Raw genomic sequence first — 14,758 nt, 5'->3', positions numbered from 1 at the left:
GGTGGCCTTTGCTAAATGCTGCTCCCAATTTTTGAAAGATCCCGCACCCAAAGCTTTCAGCTGGGTTTTTAGTAGTCTGTTGTACTCTCTACTTTGCCTGCAGCTGGTGCATGGTAGGGGATATGGTACACCCACTCAATGCCATGTTCCCTAGCCCAGGTGTTGATAAGGCTGTTCTTGAAATGAGTCCCATTGTCTAACTCAATCCTCTCAGGGGTGCCATGTCTCCACAGGACCTGCTTTTCCAGGCCCAGGATGGTGTTCCAGACAGTGGCATGAGACACAGGGTGAGTTTCCAACCATCCAGTGGTGGCTTCCACCATGGTCAGCACGTAGCGCTTGCCCTGGCGTGTCTGGGGCAGTGCGATGGAGTCAATCTGCCAGGCCTCCCCATACTTGTACTTGGACCATTGCCCACCATACCACAGAGGATTCACTGGCTTGGCCTGCTTGAGGGCAGCACACGTCTCACAGTCATGGATAACCTGTGAAATACTGTCCATGGTTAAATCCACCCCTCGGTCTTGTGCCCACTTATAGGTGGCATCTCTGCCCTGATGGCCTGAGGCATCATGGGCCCATCAAGCTAGGGATATCTCTCCCTTGTGTTCCCAATCTAGGTCTATCTTGGACACCCCTATCTTTGAAGCCTGGTCTACCTGCTCATTGATTTGGTGTTCCTCATTACCTCTACTCTTGGGAACATGAGCATCTACATGGTGGACTTTCACAGGTAGCCTCCCTACCCTGGTAGCAATGTCTTTCCACTCATCAGCAGCCCAAATTGGTTTTCCTCTACGCTGCCAGTTGGACTCTTTCCACCTCTCCAGCCATCCCCACAGAGCATTGGCTACCATCCATGAATCAGTGTAGAGGTAGAGCTTTGGCCACTTCTCTCTTTCTGCAATGTCCAGGGCCAGCTGAACAGCTTTGAATTCTGCAAGTTGACTGGATCCACCTTCTCCTTCAGTGGCCTCTGTGACCTGTCGTGTGGGGCTCCATACGGCTGCTTTCCACTTCCAGTTCATCCCTATGATGCAACAGGAACCGTCAGTGAAAAGAGCGTAGCGCGTTTCCTCTGGGGGCAGTTGGGCATAGGGAGGAGCTTCCTCAGCTCATGTCACTGGTTCTTGTTTTTGGTCTGTGACACCAAAATTCTCACCTTTGGGCCAATTGGTAATTATCTCCAAAATCCCAGGGCGATTCAGTTTACCTGTACGGGTGTGCTGGGTGATAAGAGCAAACCACTTGCTCCATGTGGCACTGGTGGCATGGTGAGTGGAAGGAACCTCACCTTTGAACATCCACCCCAGCACTGGTAGTCGGGGTGCCAGGAGGAGTTGTGCTTCTGTACCAATCACCTCTGAGGCAGCTTGGACTCCATAGGCAGACAAGATTTCTTTCTCTGTTGGGGTGTAATTGGCTTCTCACCCTCTGTAGCTTCGACCATAAAATCTCAGTGGTCAGCCTCGAGTCTCCCCAGGCATCTTCTGCCAAAGGCTCCAGGACAAGCCATGGTTCCCAGCTGCAGAGCAGAGCACGTTCTGCACCTCTGGTCCTGTCCTGACTGGGCCAAGGGCTACGGCATGAGCAATCTCCTGCTTGATCTGGACAAAGGCTTGTTGCTGCTCAGGGCCACAGTGGAACTCGTTCTTCTTGCGGGTGACCAGGTAAAGAGGGCTCACCATCTGACTGTACTCAGGAATGTGCATCCTCCAAAAGCCTATGGCAGCCACGAAAGGTTGTGTTTCCTTCCTGTTGGTTGACGGAGACATTGCTGTGATCTTGTTGATGGCATTGGTGGGAATCTGACGCCGTCCCTCTTGCCACTTCAGTCCCAGTAATTGGATCTCTTGAGCAGGTCCCTTTATTTTGCTCTTCTTGATGGAGAAGCTGGCTTTCAGGAGAATCTGGATGATCCTCTCTCCTTTCTCAAACACTTCTGCTGCCGTCTTCCCTCACACAACTATGTCATCAATATACTGCAGGTGTTTTGGAGCCTCACCCTTTTCCAGTGCACTCTGGATCAGTCTATAGCAGATGATGGGGCTGTGCTTCCACCCCTAGGGCAGTCGGTTCCAGGCGTACTGCACACCCCTCCAGGTGAAAGCAAACTGAGGCCTGCATTCTGCTGCCAGAGGAATGGAGAAAAACACGTTAGCAATGCCAATGGTGGCGTACCAGTTTGCTGCCTTGGACTCCAGCTCATACTGGAGTTCCAGCATGTCCGGCACATCAGCGCTCTATTGCCATTACATTCCAAAGGTTCCATATTGCTGGAGTTTCGTACCTCCTTGACGTTTCTGGTAGGCAGCTCCTCTAGGCACTGACTCTTCCTTGTCCTCACAGTGGCCAACTGACTTCAGTTCCCACCAATCCACTCTTTTATAACACTCTTCTTATTGGCTACAGCTGTGGCCTGTTAACATCAGGCCTGCTCCTAATCTTTAGCAATTGGTTCAGCTGCAACTCTTTAGGGGATAAGATTACATTCTATACCACCTTCATTTACCCATACTGTATCCCCCTACAGCGCTCAGCAGTGGAGTCCATTAATTCAAGGCACAGTCCCTGAATGCACAAGATAGTCCACAGTCAATCTCCATTCTCTGTCAGACTTGCACACAGGCCAGAAGGGACTGTTGAAGGGTGAGTGGGTTTTGCTGACCACCCCTCAGCTCTCCAGCTCGCAGATCATTTTTTAGATGGGGATCACAGCATCCTGATTTGTCCAATACTGCCAGAGGTGCTCTGTTGAGGTGGCAATTGGTATTTGTTGCTATTCTACCCTCAGGAGTCCTACTGCAGATGGGTTTTCTGATAGTCCAGGCAAGGTGTTCAACTGCTTCATGTTCTCTGCCTCTACAGCAGCTATGCCAAAAGCCCACCTGAGTCCCTTTGGGTCTTTGTAAAGCCATTCTGGAGGAATTCTGAATATGCCCAGAATACACGGGGCCTCTGGGCCAGTCACAATAGGATGTTTCTGCCACTCCTTCCCAGTCTGGCTCACCTCAGCTTCCAACAGGGTCAATTGTTGTTATAAATGATCAATGAGAAGCCAAATTAATGAATGCGAAAGATTTTATTTCCACGACTGAAAATACGGTCCTCGATAGCCATAGTGAAAGAGACAGAGTTGAGCCCGGGGTCGGCGCTGGGTGAACCTAGATCTGACCTCTATCGCATCGGACCTCCCTCTGTTCACAAATGCTGTCTCCAGCAGGGCTGTTTTATACATTTTTTTCTGCCTGAGGCAGAGGTGCCCCGATTTCTTTTGTTATCCTGCTATGTATGAAGTTTCTTTGTACGGGGCTGGACAATGCTGTTTCTTGGGTGGTGGTGGGCGCTGATCATGTCAGGAGAAGTCGTGTATTCAGATGTATGTTCTTGACAACTTCAGTTATCTTGATTGATGATACTTATCAAGTACTGATCATCCTCTGGTGTTCCCGGGGAAGCCCATCTCCGCACCAGCCATGTCCTTTTTACTTCTTAACAAGGCATTATTTTCTGCTGCCACCAGGAGTTTCGCAACTTCGGTGGCAATCTGTCTCTGGGTAGTCAGTGGTCAGAGACTTGTTGGAAGTTTAATTTATTTTGCAATTTTTATTTTATATGTTTTCCACCTAAGCATGAATTACTTTACATTACACGTTACATTGTGATCCCACTGTCACCCCCGGAAACAGTTCTGCCCCCACATGCCCCGATGGTATCAGGGTACACTGCACACCAGTATCAACTAAGGCATCGTATTTTTGTGGCTCTGATGTGCCAGGCCATTGGATCCACACTGTCCAAAAGATCCGGTTTTCCTGTGCCTCCTCCTGGCTACAGGCAGGGTTCATCTAACCCTGGTTATTATTTCTTTCTTGGGCATACATGCTGGAGGTACCTTAAGTGGAACTCCCTTGGTTGGTGTTTCCCTCCTTGAGTTCATGCACCCATGATGTCAGGACAGAAGTGGGTTTCCCATTGCACCTTCCTGTGTCTTCCCCATGGTCATGCAGGGAGAACCACAGGTTACACCCTAACCTGGGGTGTACCCTCTCTGTCTAACTGGAGGACATTGGGCTCTGACTCTGGGGCCTGTGACTTGCACTACTGGGATGTGGGAATTGTTCCACCTCACCTCCTCCCTCATCTCCTCTTTGAGTTCCTTGACCACGGCAGAGACATGAGCCTGCATTGGGCCATTGATCATACTCTCATCATTTCTGAGCTTGTTGGTGACAGAGCCCACTGTCTCTCGGTTGGTATCGGCGTCAATCATTGCAATGAAGGCGGTGTATTGAGATGGCCTCAGATTTGCCAGGCTCCACAACATTTACCCTGTGCACCTGACCTTGTCAGGGTCATTTTCATGCTGTCCATCCCTCCCAAAGAGTCCCTCCAATACTGGTACTTCTCTCAGCTGTTGGATCCTCACAGAGTTTTTCAGCACATTCTATGGTGGCGCTCCTGCATGCTCTCCCTGTGGACAAACCTCTCTCTGGCACTCATTAAAAGCCACTCCCAGAGGGAAGGGGACCCTGGCTCCTTACAAAAATCTGATTGATACCAGGGTCAAGGGTCCCAAATTCCTTGCCTCACCACCATCCAGTTGCACACCTGTACTTATAAGGTCCCAGATGCAAAGTAGCCAGGTTGTGTAAGCCTCACGTCCCCTTCATACAATGTCTTTGTGCAGATTTCAGAGATTTTGTACGTCAGGGACTTGGTGATGATTGCAACCTCTGGGTCTCCTGAGGGTTGTGAGGGCCCTCCCCTATCTGGGTGCTCTGATTTCATCCTAGATCTCCTTGTTTCCACAGGAGCAACTGCTGCTGGCTGTGGCTGCCCTTGCAGTTCAGCTGGAACCAGTGCAGTTGCAGCATCTGTGGGTTCCGCTGCTGCACTATTAGACTCTCCCTCTTCAAGGCATGGGGAGGGTTTCTCACCAGCTGGGGAAGTGTGTTCCTTCAGCATCCGGCTATCTCCTTCACCAGACCCTCCAGCAATCTGGGTGGTTCGTATCTGAGGTGGGCTGTGGGGCAGGGTCAGGCTCTGGGGCAGCAGCATCCCTAGACTCTGGTGGTGTGTTAGGTTCTGGCGTAGGAGTCAGGGTGGTTATCCAGGTTAGTCTCCCCTTCTCTCTAAATGCTAAATAGAGCAGGCCTATCAGCAACACCAGCCACTGTATGATATCATTAATATTTAGAGTCGATCTCAACCCTTAAAAAACTGGTAGAGCAGACCCAAAGAGATGGCTAAAGGGTTGGGAGAAGATTTCGCTCGGTGTCATTTCCTTACAGCAGGTGCCATTATTAAAGTAACCCCAAAAACATACAGTTAGGGTGTGATAGCTGTGAATCCATGTGCCTGCTTTCCAGAGGAAGTTAAAAATCCATGAATTCCTCCCCTTATTCACCCATAAAACAAACTGGATAACAGCCACAGTAGCCTTGGTTATAGGACCCATGTTTAGATAAGGGCCTACCAATGGAAGCAATACAGCCACGATCACGTGCCACCCAAACCAAGGCAAGCTGGACCACAGGGTGTCACTTAATGAGGTTTCCATAGCCGCACACAAAAAATTAGATTACTCAAGAACTGTTATTCTCTTTTTGTTTCTGTGCCCTCTCTCCGCACGTTGCACGCCAGAATATGTCTTGGTTTGGAAAGACAGGAGTCTGCCTAGGAAGGCAGGAGCCTCCCCTGATATGGAGAATGTAAAGCCTCCCCACTCCTCTGAATTGCTATAAATTTTTAAATTAAGAGGCTCTTAGGCAAAAAATATGGGAGCAGGAAATAACAGATCCTTAATAGGGAAGAAAACATAAAAGGATAAAATAAACAATGCAGTACCTTAGAACAACACTGACAGAGTCAGAAACCAATCTGACACCCTGTGGGGTGTTGGTGGCAGTCCAATTGGAAATGTGGCTGCAGCCCTCCTGAAGTGTCAGGGGTGGTTCTGTTGGAGCAGGGGGGTCCTGTAGAGAGGGATGTGTTCTTCCTCTGAAGATCCAGTGGAAGAAGAGGCAGCTGCTGTTCCTCTGGGGAATCCCGTGAGAAAGCCACACTGGTGTCTCAAAAACCTCTGGATTATATCTGGGTAGCAATGCTTGGCTCCTCCCTCTGGGCTGAGCATCTCACAATGGGATGTTATAGTTCTTATCAGTCATGCGGTGACATTCAATAGTCTGTTATCAACAGATGTCCCCTCCCCAGGGAGGTGTGAATGTGGTCACTCAAAGAGAGAGATAAGGCAAACTGCCCGCTTGACAAAAGATAATCTGTCATACAGATGGTAATGGAAAACATCTTGCATGCAATGTTCAACAGTAGGATATTTTTTAAAGAAAGGAATGAGGTATTCACACCAGAAAGCAGCCACAGGACAGCTAAATCTTTCAGAAAAAAAGAATTTATTGCTCCATTATCAGAAGAAGCTAACTTTTTCCCACCTTGCTCAGCCCTGAAGACTTCATTAGGATTCAAAGGAAGAAATTGACACTGCCCAGATAGAATCCTTTGTTTGAATAGAATTTATGCATCATATATAAGATGTATGAATATGCAATAGGCTATTGCTTTTAAAGGTTAACCTCTGTTCATGTGTGTCCTTGTTTGGGCTTATTTTGCCCAGAAAAAGGTACCTGGAGCATCAGTAACTCTTTGTTCTTATTGCCTCGTGTCGTCCTAAATCTCAGTTATTCAAAATTTTATTACTCTAATTATATTACTATTTTTATAACCATTTTACTATAACCATATTACTATTTTATAACCATTACTATTATACTTTTAAAATTCTAAAACCAAGTGATTGGCGTTTTTCACAAGTACAACCTCCAGCTGAGGCAAGTGAATGGACTATAGCCAACAGAAACAGTAAAGAGTTGAAATTGGTCCTTGCAAGTCTGTCCGAATTTTCCCTCACCTGCCCCATGATCGTCATTTGGGGACCACTGAAGAGAAGACCACCCCCCCTGCCGTCTGAAAATCTCGGGCTTTGTAGGAGAAAGTTACACAAGCCAAAGGCCCCGAGACCTGAGAGCACAGTGCTAAGTTACTGTTTTCACAGGTGTTGTTTGCTGTACGCTCACTGAGCCCAATGAGAAGAAGAAGGAAGCACCGTGCCCTTTGTGCAACAACAGCCTTGGGAGCTGTCCCACCTCTCGGCCTGGCTGGATTCTCCTGAGTTCTGGGTGGTCCCCCACAGAAGACCCTCACCTGTTTTACAACCACCGTGACAGACAGACTGAGATGTAAGGAGCCTCTCCATCAAGGAGTGAGACATGAAACCCCCATGTGAAAAGGCCCCTCTGCTCCTTCCAAGGACTGGGACTGAAACCCCCAGCCCGGGGCAGGTGTGTGGGGGAGGCAAGCTGACCAAAGCAAGATGTGTGCCTGCAGGTTGTGACCGCTGGACCAAGAACACAATGGCTCTCGTTTACTGCTGAGAACATGGACTACCTGTTACATCTATTCTTTATTGTATCTGTTTCCCCCCTTCGCAATTTCCAATAGAGTTATCCTAATAAAAACCTCTGAGTTAGCGAGAGACTTTGAGATCTCCCCGACATAACAGGCGGATCCTCGACTGGACTGGACCAAAGGACTTCGTCTCTACGTTTGGTAGCTCTATCCCCCTCTTTCTCTCTCTCTCTCTTTTGTCTCTCTCTTCCTCTATCTTTTTCTCTCCCTTAATCCCTCTATCGCATTTTCTGTAGTCATTCAATAAAGGTGCATTTGTTTCGATTATCATTGCAAACCCCCTTGTACCGTGTTGGTTCTTTTTGCACCCTGAGATCAAATCCACGAACCATCACAAAACCCGTCTGTTAGGACGGATCGTGACAGCCCTCGAGGACCCCTCCCCAAATTCCCCCCAAAGCCCCCCCAGCACCCCCAGACCCCGCTAAAACCCCCTCAAGTTCCCCCCAGGCCCTCCCCAAATCCCCCCCAAACGTCCTCAAGACCCCTCCCCAAATTCCCCTTACGACCCCTCCAGGACCCCTCACCTGTTCCTGCGCCTCCTCAGCAGCTCCCGGAGCCCCCGTCCTCTCCCAGCGCCTCCCCCGCTCTCTCCAGCGCCTCCCGCAGGACCCGCCCGAGCCCGGGGCGGCTCCCGGGGGTCCCTGAGGGGGTCCCGGGGGGCAGCGGGGGGGGGAGGGGGTGCCCGCTCCATGCCCGGGCCCGGGGTCAGGGGGCGCCGCATTGGGCTCTGCTCTGATTGGCTGGAGCGGCGCGGGGAGGGCAGGAGTTGCTGAGGGAAGACGCCCGGTGATTTATTTTCGTAGAGGATGTGGTGATTGACAGGAGAGGGGCGGGGGAGACAGGCTTTGTCGAGAGGAGGCGCGCGGTGATTGGTTGGATAGAGGCAAAGAAGGCGGGCATTGCTGAGGGGAGACGCCCGGTGATTGGTTGGTTCCGCTCGAGAGAGGTGGGAGTAGGTGAGGGGAGACCTGCTGATCCTTGGTTGGATCAGCGCACAGAGAGGCCGGTGTTCCTGAGAGGAGACTTGTGGTGATTGGATGGTTTGGGGCGGGGTGCGCCATGATTCGTTAATTTGGGAGATGAAGCGCGGTGATTGATTGTTTTGGGGCGGGGCATGCTGCTATTGGCTGGGAAAAGTCCGGGATTTTTAAGGGAACATTCCTGGTTTTTTGGGGAAAAACTCCGGATTTTTAAGGAAAAATTCACGTTTTTTGCAGGAGAAACATTCCCATATTTTTTGACCCCACATGACCCCAAATAACCTAAAAACACTCAAAATAAACCCCAAAAAATGTGGGAACTCAGCACATCGTTCCCGATGTCCAGAGATGCCAGGAGAACCCTTGGGGGTCTCGGAAATCCTGGAATGTTGCCAAGAGTGCTTGGTGGCTTGATTTTGATCCATCCACAGAAGTGACAGCAGTTTGAGGACATGAGAATCACTTTAGAGTGAAGGGTGTAAAAGGGACACATTTAGAGGGTGAAATATAAACTTTAAGGTTTTTGGTACAGGGGGGTTATGGAGACAAGATGGAGGGATCAGGGTGTGTCTCGTCCTTCTTTCTTCTTCTTGTCTTCCATCTCCTGTGGTGATGTTGGCACTTGGGGATTGGTTTATGGTGAAAGTGCACTTGCCAACATGGGTGAAAAGTATTGGAAAATAAAGGTAAATATCATGTACATAGATTTTAGTATAAAAAGACATGACCGCCTTGTGGGTGGTCAGAGTGCCCTTGGCTGCCTTGCAGATCAGACGTCTGTTGGGCAGACAGAAAATTTTGTAGATAAGAAACAATAAACAATCTGAAGATCGAAAAGCTGAAGAGTCCAGACTCGTCCGGGCAGAGACAGACAGCCGAACCCGACAAAAAAACCCCAAAAAATGCCAAACAATACGTAAAAGTCCCCCAAATAACCCCAAACAAATCCAAATAACCACAAAAAAACAACAAAAAAAAAAAGCTAAATTTAACCCAAAAAATCCCAAATGATTTCAAATACACCTAAAAAAACCCCATATAAATCAACATAAACCCCAAGAACCCCAAATATTTCCAAATAAGCCCAAATATTTCCAAATAAGCCCAAACAAACCCAAATACTTCCAAATAAACCAAATTAATTCCAAAGAAGCCTAAAGAAACAAAAATAAACCAAGTAAAACCCAAGATAAACCCCAAATAGTCCATAAATAACACCAAATAAACCCAAAGAAACCCCAAGTAACCCCAGTTCCTCAATTCCCACCCAAAAACAGATCCCGACCAATCAGAACGCGCAGCACTGATGACAATCCTGTTGCTGGGCAGAAACTCAGAGCACTGGCCCCGCTCAGCGATTTTCAGCCAATCAGCGCCCGGCCCGACTCTGACTCATCAGTTGCCAGGCACAGACCAAGGCCTCTCACTGCGTTCAATAATCAGAGACGGCGCGGGGTAATTTCCAGCCAATCAGAGCGTGTCTCGCTGATGACTCATCAGTTGCGAGGAGCGGAATTTGGGGAGGGAGGGAAGGTGACCCTGGGGATGGGCTGGGGACCCCAAAATAATCCAAAACGGGGTCGGACCCCAAAACGGAGCAGGAGGGGCCTGGAGCCCCCAAAACCAAACCCGGGGAAGGGAATTGAGGAAACGATCGGAAAGGGGAGGGAGAATGGGGATAAGAGGGTGCTGGGACCCCAAAATTGAGCTGGGAGGGGGATGGGACCCCCAAATTGAGGTGGGAGGGGAATGGGCCCCCCAGCTGAGCTGGGATGAGTACGGGATCCCAAAACTGAGCTGGGAGGGGGGTGGGACCCCCAAACAGGATGATGCCAATTTTCTTCCTGGAATATGTAAAGTAGTTTATGGATATGCATGAGGGTCTATGAATATACAATAGGCTAATGTCATGGGAGACAAGGACCATCGAGCAAAGGTTGTTATGGCCACCAAGACCCCCCAGTTATTTTCGGGGACACCCCTTAATTAATCTGGTTTTAAGTACATCAGCCTGTTGCATATTCATAGACCCTCATGCATGTTGATAAACTCATTTACATATTTCAAAAACTATTTTACATGGCCTGTCCTTGGGGGTGTCTCCCCATTTCAGGAGCCTCCACTGAAATGGAAAATGCAAACCCCATCCCTTTGATTAGTCATAATAATAATAATAATAATAATAATAATAATAATAATAATAATAATAATAATAATAATAGAAATAAGAATATTATTAATATATTCTATTAAAATAATTTGAAATTAAGGGTCTCTCAAGCAAAGTTATGGGAGTAAAAATAACAGTTCTTTATTAGGAAAAATTCAAAATACAAATGCATTAGTACAAACAAAAAAAAACCAGTGACAGAGTCAGAATCCTCTGGGAATCCAGTGAAGAAGGTCGATCCTCTTGGAATCCTGTGGCAAAATGGCTGATCTTCTGGGAATCCGGTGGGAAAAGGCTGATCCTCTGGGAATCCAGTGGGAAAGGGCTGATTCTCTGGGAATCCAATGGGCAAAGCTCAAATTTGGGGAATCCAGTGGGAAAGGGCTGACCCCCTAGGAATCCAGTAGAGAATGAGGCTGATCCTTTGGGAATCCAGGGAGAAAAGGGCTGGTCCTCTGGGAATCCATTTCTTACCCCCCAAAGACAGGGCAAAAGGGCTGTGGAGTTTTTATAGGGTATCCCAAGGGTGGAGTTGGGGTTTGGGTCAGGGGAGGAGTTCTTAGCAACACAAGAAGGGTGAGATCAAATTCCTGCCTCTTAGCAACAGCAGTACTCCACACAGAACGTGTCCCCAAATCCTAAATTCCCTCTAAAACAACTGAGAAATTATGGAACTTCAGATATATTCAATCAATTTCCTTCATTTAACCCACTTTTGGGTGTTTTTAAAGAATGAAGGTGAAGCAGAGGAAAATTAAGACCAAACCAAAAGGAGAAGCAGCCAGGTGTGTTCCTAACATGGATCACAGGGAATGTGCGTGACCAGGGCTGTGCCCAAAGTGCCTCCTCCAGTTGGGGATGGAGCTGGAGCAGCGTACGAAGCTCTGCCTGCACTCGGGGCACTCACAGGGCTTCCCTTACCGGTGCCTCCGTTGGTGTCGGGTCAAGTTAGAGCTCTGTGAGAAGCTCTTCCCACACTGGGGACACTCGTAGGGCCTCTCCCCTGTGTGAATGCGCTGGTGGGTGACGAGGTTGGAGTTCTGCCTGAATCCCTTCCCACAGTCGGGGCAGTGAAAGGGCCTCTCCTCTGTGTGAATCCGATAGTGCAGGAAGAGAGAGGAGCTGGTCAGAAACCTCCTACTACATTTATCACACTCGTAGGGCCTCTCCCCAGTGTGGATGCGCCGGTGGGTGACAAGAGTGGAGTTCTGCCTGAATCCCTTCCCACACTCAGGGCATTGGAAGGGCCTTTCCTCCGTGTGAATCCGATAGTGCAGGAGGAGATTGGAGCTGGTCTGAAACCTCTTCCGGCATTTATCACACTCATAGGGCCTCTCCCCAGTGTGGGTCATCTAGTGCCTGATCAGGCTGATCCTCTGGCTGAAGTGCATCCCACACTCAGAACACTTGTACGGCCTTTCTCCAGTGTGGATCCTCTGGTGCTTGATCAGGCTGGAGCTCTGGCTGAAGCTCTTCCCACACTCCCCACACTCGTAGGGCCTCTCCCCAGTGTGGGTTCTCTGGTGCACAATCAGGTCACAGTTCCACCTGAAGCTCTTCCCACAATCCACGCATGTGTGGGGCTTCTCCCCATCATGGAGCACCAGCTCCGAGCTCTGGCTCCATCTCCGGCTGCCTTCCCGGCCCAGGCTGGTTCTTTCCCCCTCGCATCCCTGCCATCTGCGTTTGCAGCCCCTCCTCGTGCGGCATCTCTGGGGCTTTTCCTCCCCGTTGGCTTCCTGCGCCGTGGAGCCGCTCAAAACGGCCTCTGCCACCAGGTTCTGCTGCGGGCATTTGTCCTCCCTGCTCTCCATGCTCAGCTCCTGCTCTGGGGGAGGAAGGACAAGGACAGGATGGGATTTGCCTCCGTGCCACAGGCAAGGGCAAGGAGATCCCCCCCAGGGCTGAGCTGCAGCCAGGGGCTGTGCTGGGCTGGGAGATGGAGCAGCACAGAGGGGAAAGGGGCACTGACTTCCTCCTCACCTGCCTCAGTGTCCTGGGGCATCTTCCTCTTCCTCACAGCCTCCCTGGGGTTGGCAATGGGAAATCCTGGTTTGGGGAAAACAAGGGATGAGCGCGTTTGTAGGAGCGTCAGGGGGTAGGACGGTCAGGACGGATGCAGACGAGAGATCTCTGCAGCCAGGCCCTGGAACTTGCGGTTTATTGCAAAGGGCCTGGGTGCAGGGCCCTGCTTGGAGCTGCCAGGCACAGCTCGGAGCAGGCCCGAGAGAAGAGAGGGGTAGAGAGGATGAGAGGGTAAGAGAGCAAGAGGGGAAGAGTGTAAGAGAGAAAGATTCCCGTTACAATACAATAAATCTTCTTCTGTGTTGAATATTCTATTTCTCACTAACCAATCTAGTACAATATACAAATCCTATAGCATTTACATACAGCCTGTAAGAATCACTACATCACCATACTGTGTTACATTTTAAATGCTAAAAACTCCTCTTTGGACCCCTTCTGCTGAGCTAGTAGGGTCTGCTCTGACCCTTGGATCTGTCTGCAAGCAGAGGGAATTGTTCCATCAAAAGGGGATTAACTTCAGTTGGGCCACACCATTGTTTTCCAGTTGTTCACTAACTGAGGTATCTCAAAGCTTGCTTTCATTTCAATCTTCCTTATACTTTCTATATTGTCAAAATCTTTTGCCAGACAATCATATTTATAAGGCTTTCCTGTTTCATCTTCCCCAACACACGTTGAGTTTGAAGGTCCCTCTGCCTGACTCCATCTCTACAAGTCACCGGCCATGGGGCTCCAGAAAAACCTCCCAAACACCAAGATTCAGCCCTGAAAAAGCCTTCCAGGAGTTCCCTGGCCCTGGTCCCTCCCCTCTGGTGTTCGGGGGTTCCAGCCTGTCCCAGCTGCTGGGCTCACGCTTGGATTGGGGGTCCCCCTTCTCCTCGGTGCCCGCCCTGCCCAGGCTGCGGGCAGTCCCAGCAATGCCAAAAGCTCCCCCCGCTTCGCTCTCCCCATTTCGGGATGCCGGGGCTGTTTGGGCTCCCGGGCTCCCTTCTCCCCTCATTCTCTGCTCTGGGCTGCAGCGGCTCCAAGGAGTCCCCCCTGCCCTTCTCCAGGCTCTTGGGGCTCCCGCCAATGGCGGCGCTCCCCCTCTCTGGGCTCCCCACTTTGGGCTCCTGGGGCACACAGGGCTCTGCTCCTCCAGGCTGCCTCTGCCGGCAGCCGCCACCGCCACCCCTCGATGTCCCCCCAAGGGGCCTTTTCCACTCAGCCTTGGACTTCTTCATTCTCCAAACATCCCCCAAAAACCCCAACCCAGGGACCCTCTGGATATCTGGGCCGAGCTCCCCCTCCCCGCTCACAGGAGCCATGGAGGAGGCGATGATCCCACAGGTGGGGGCTGCGAATTCAGGCAGGGATCGACGGCCTGGCTCCCTCAGTTCAGCCTCGATCCGCCTTTGTCCCTCCTCTTCCTACTGCTCCTCCTCTTCCATCCCCCTCATCCTCCTGCTCTGTCTTATCTCCACCTCCTTCTCTGCCATCCCTCCCCTTCCATCCCTTCTCATCCTCCCTAACCCCACCTCCTTTTCCTCCTTCCATCGCTGCTCTCTCTCTGCCTTCATCCCTCCTCTTCCATCCCTCCTCCCCCTGCTCCTCCCACCTAGCCCCGCCTCCTTCTCCTCTTCCATCCCTGCCCTTCCCTGCCTCCTCCTCCTCCCCCAGCAGCAGCCACACCCTCGGTGCCCGTTCCCGCAGCCCGCGGCAGGAGCGGGGATGGAGCCGGGACAGGTCGGGATGGGCAGCGCGGGGCTCTCGGCTGCTCCCAGCCGCTGTGGGCGGGGGGAACCCGGCCCGGGCCAAAGGAGAGGCAAACTGGGCAAACTGGGGGCTGCACATCCAAACTGGGCCTTGCTGGGGACCCTGCCTGGCCACTGCCAGCCCTTGGGGCTCCTCTCGGCACATCCGCCAGGGGGGAACGCACACAGGGCTGGGGGATCCCAGCAGTGGCAGCACTGCCAGGGACTGGGCTGCACTGGGATCGTACTGGGAGTGACTGGGACTGTACTGGGCTTGTACTGACATCATACTGGAATCATACTGCCATGCCAGGGCACACTGTGATTACACTAATGGAGAGTGAGATCATACTGGGATC

The 14,758-nt window shown here is 50.8% G+C and overlaps 2 pseudogenes; one reads left to right on the top strand and one right to left on the bottom strand.

The window, feature by feature from the left end:
• LOC136570612 (zinc finger protein 208-like) overlaps positions 1 to 14,758 on the top strand; it is a 625,335-nt pseudogene that overhangs the window by 147,355 nt on the left and 463,222 nt on the right.
• Positions 11,556 to 13,617, bottom strand: LOC136570552 (zinc finger protein 879-like; annotated as a pseudogene).

Source organism: Molothrus aeneus, unplaced genomic scaffold (assembly GCF_037042795.1).
Source record: "Molothrus aeneus isolate 106 unplaced genomic scaffold, BPBGC_Maene_1.0 scaffold_35, whole genome shotgun sequence".
Taxonomy (NCBI): Eukaryota; Metazoa; Chordata; class Aves; order Passeriformes; family Icteridae; genus Molothrus; species Molothrus aeneus.
The sequence above is the reverse complement of the archived record's forward strand: the minus strand, read 5'-3'. Positions and strand labels throughout refer to the sequence as shown.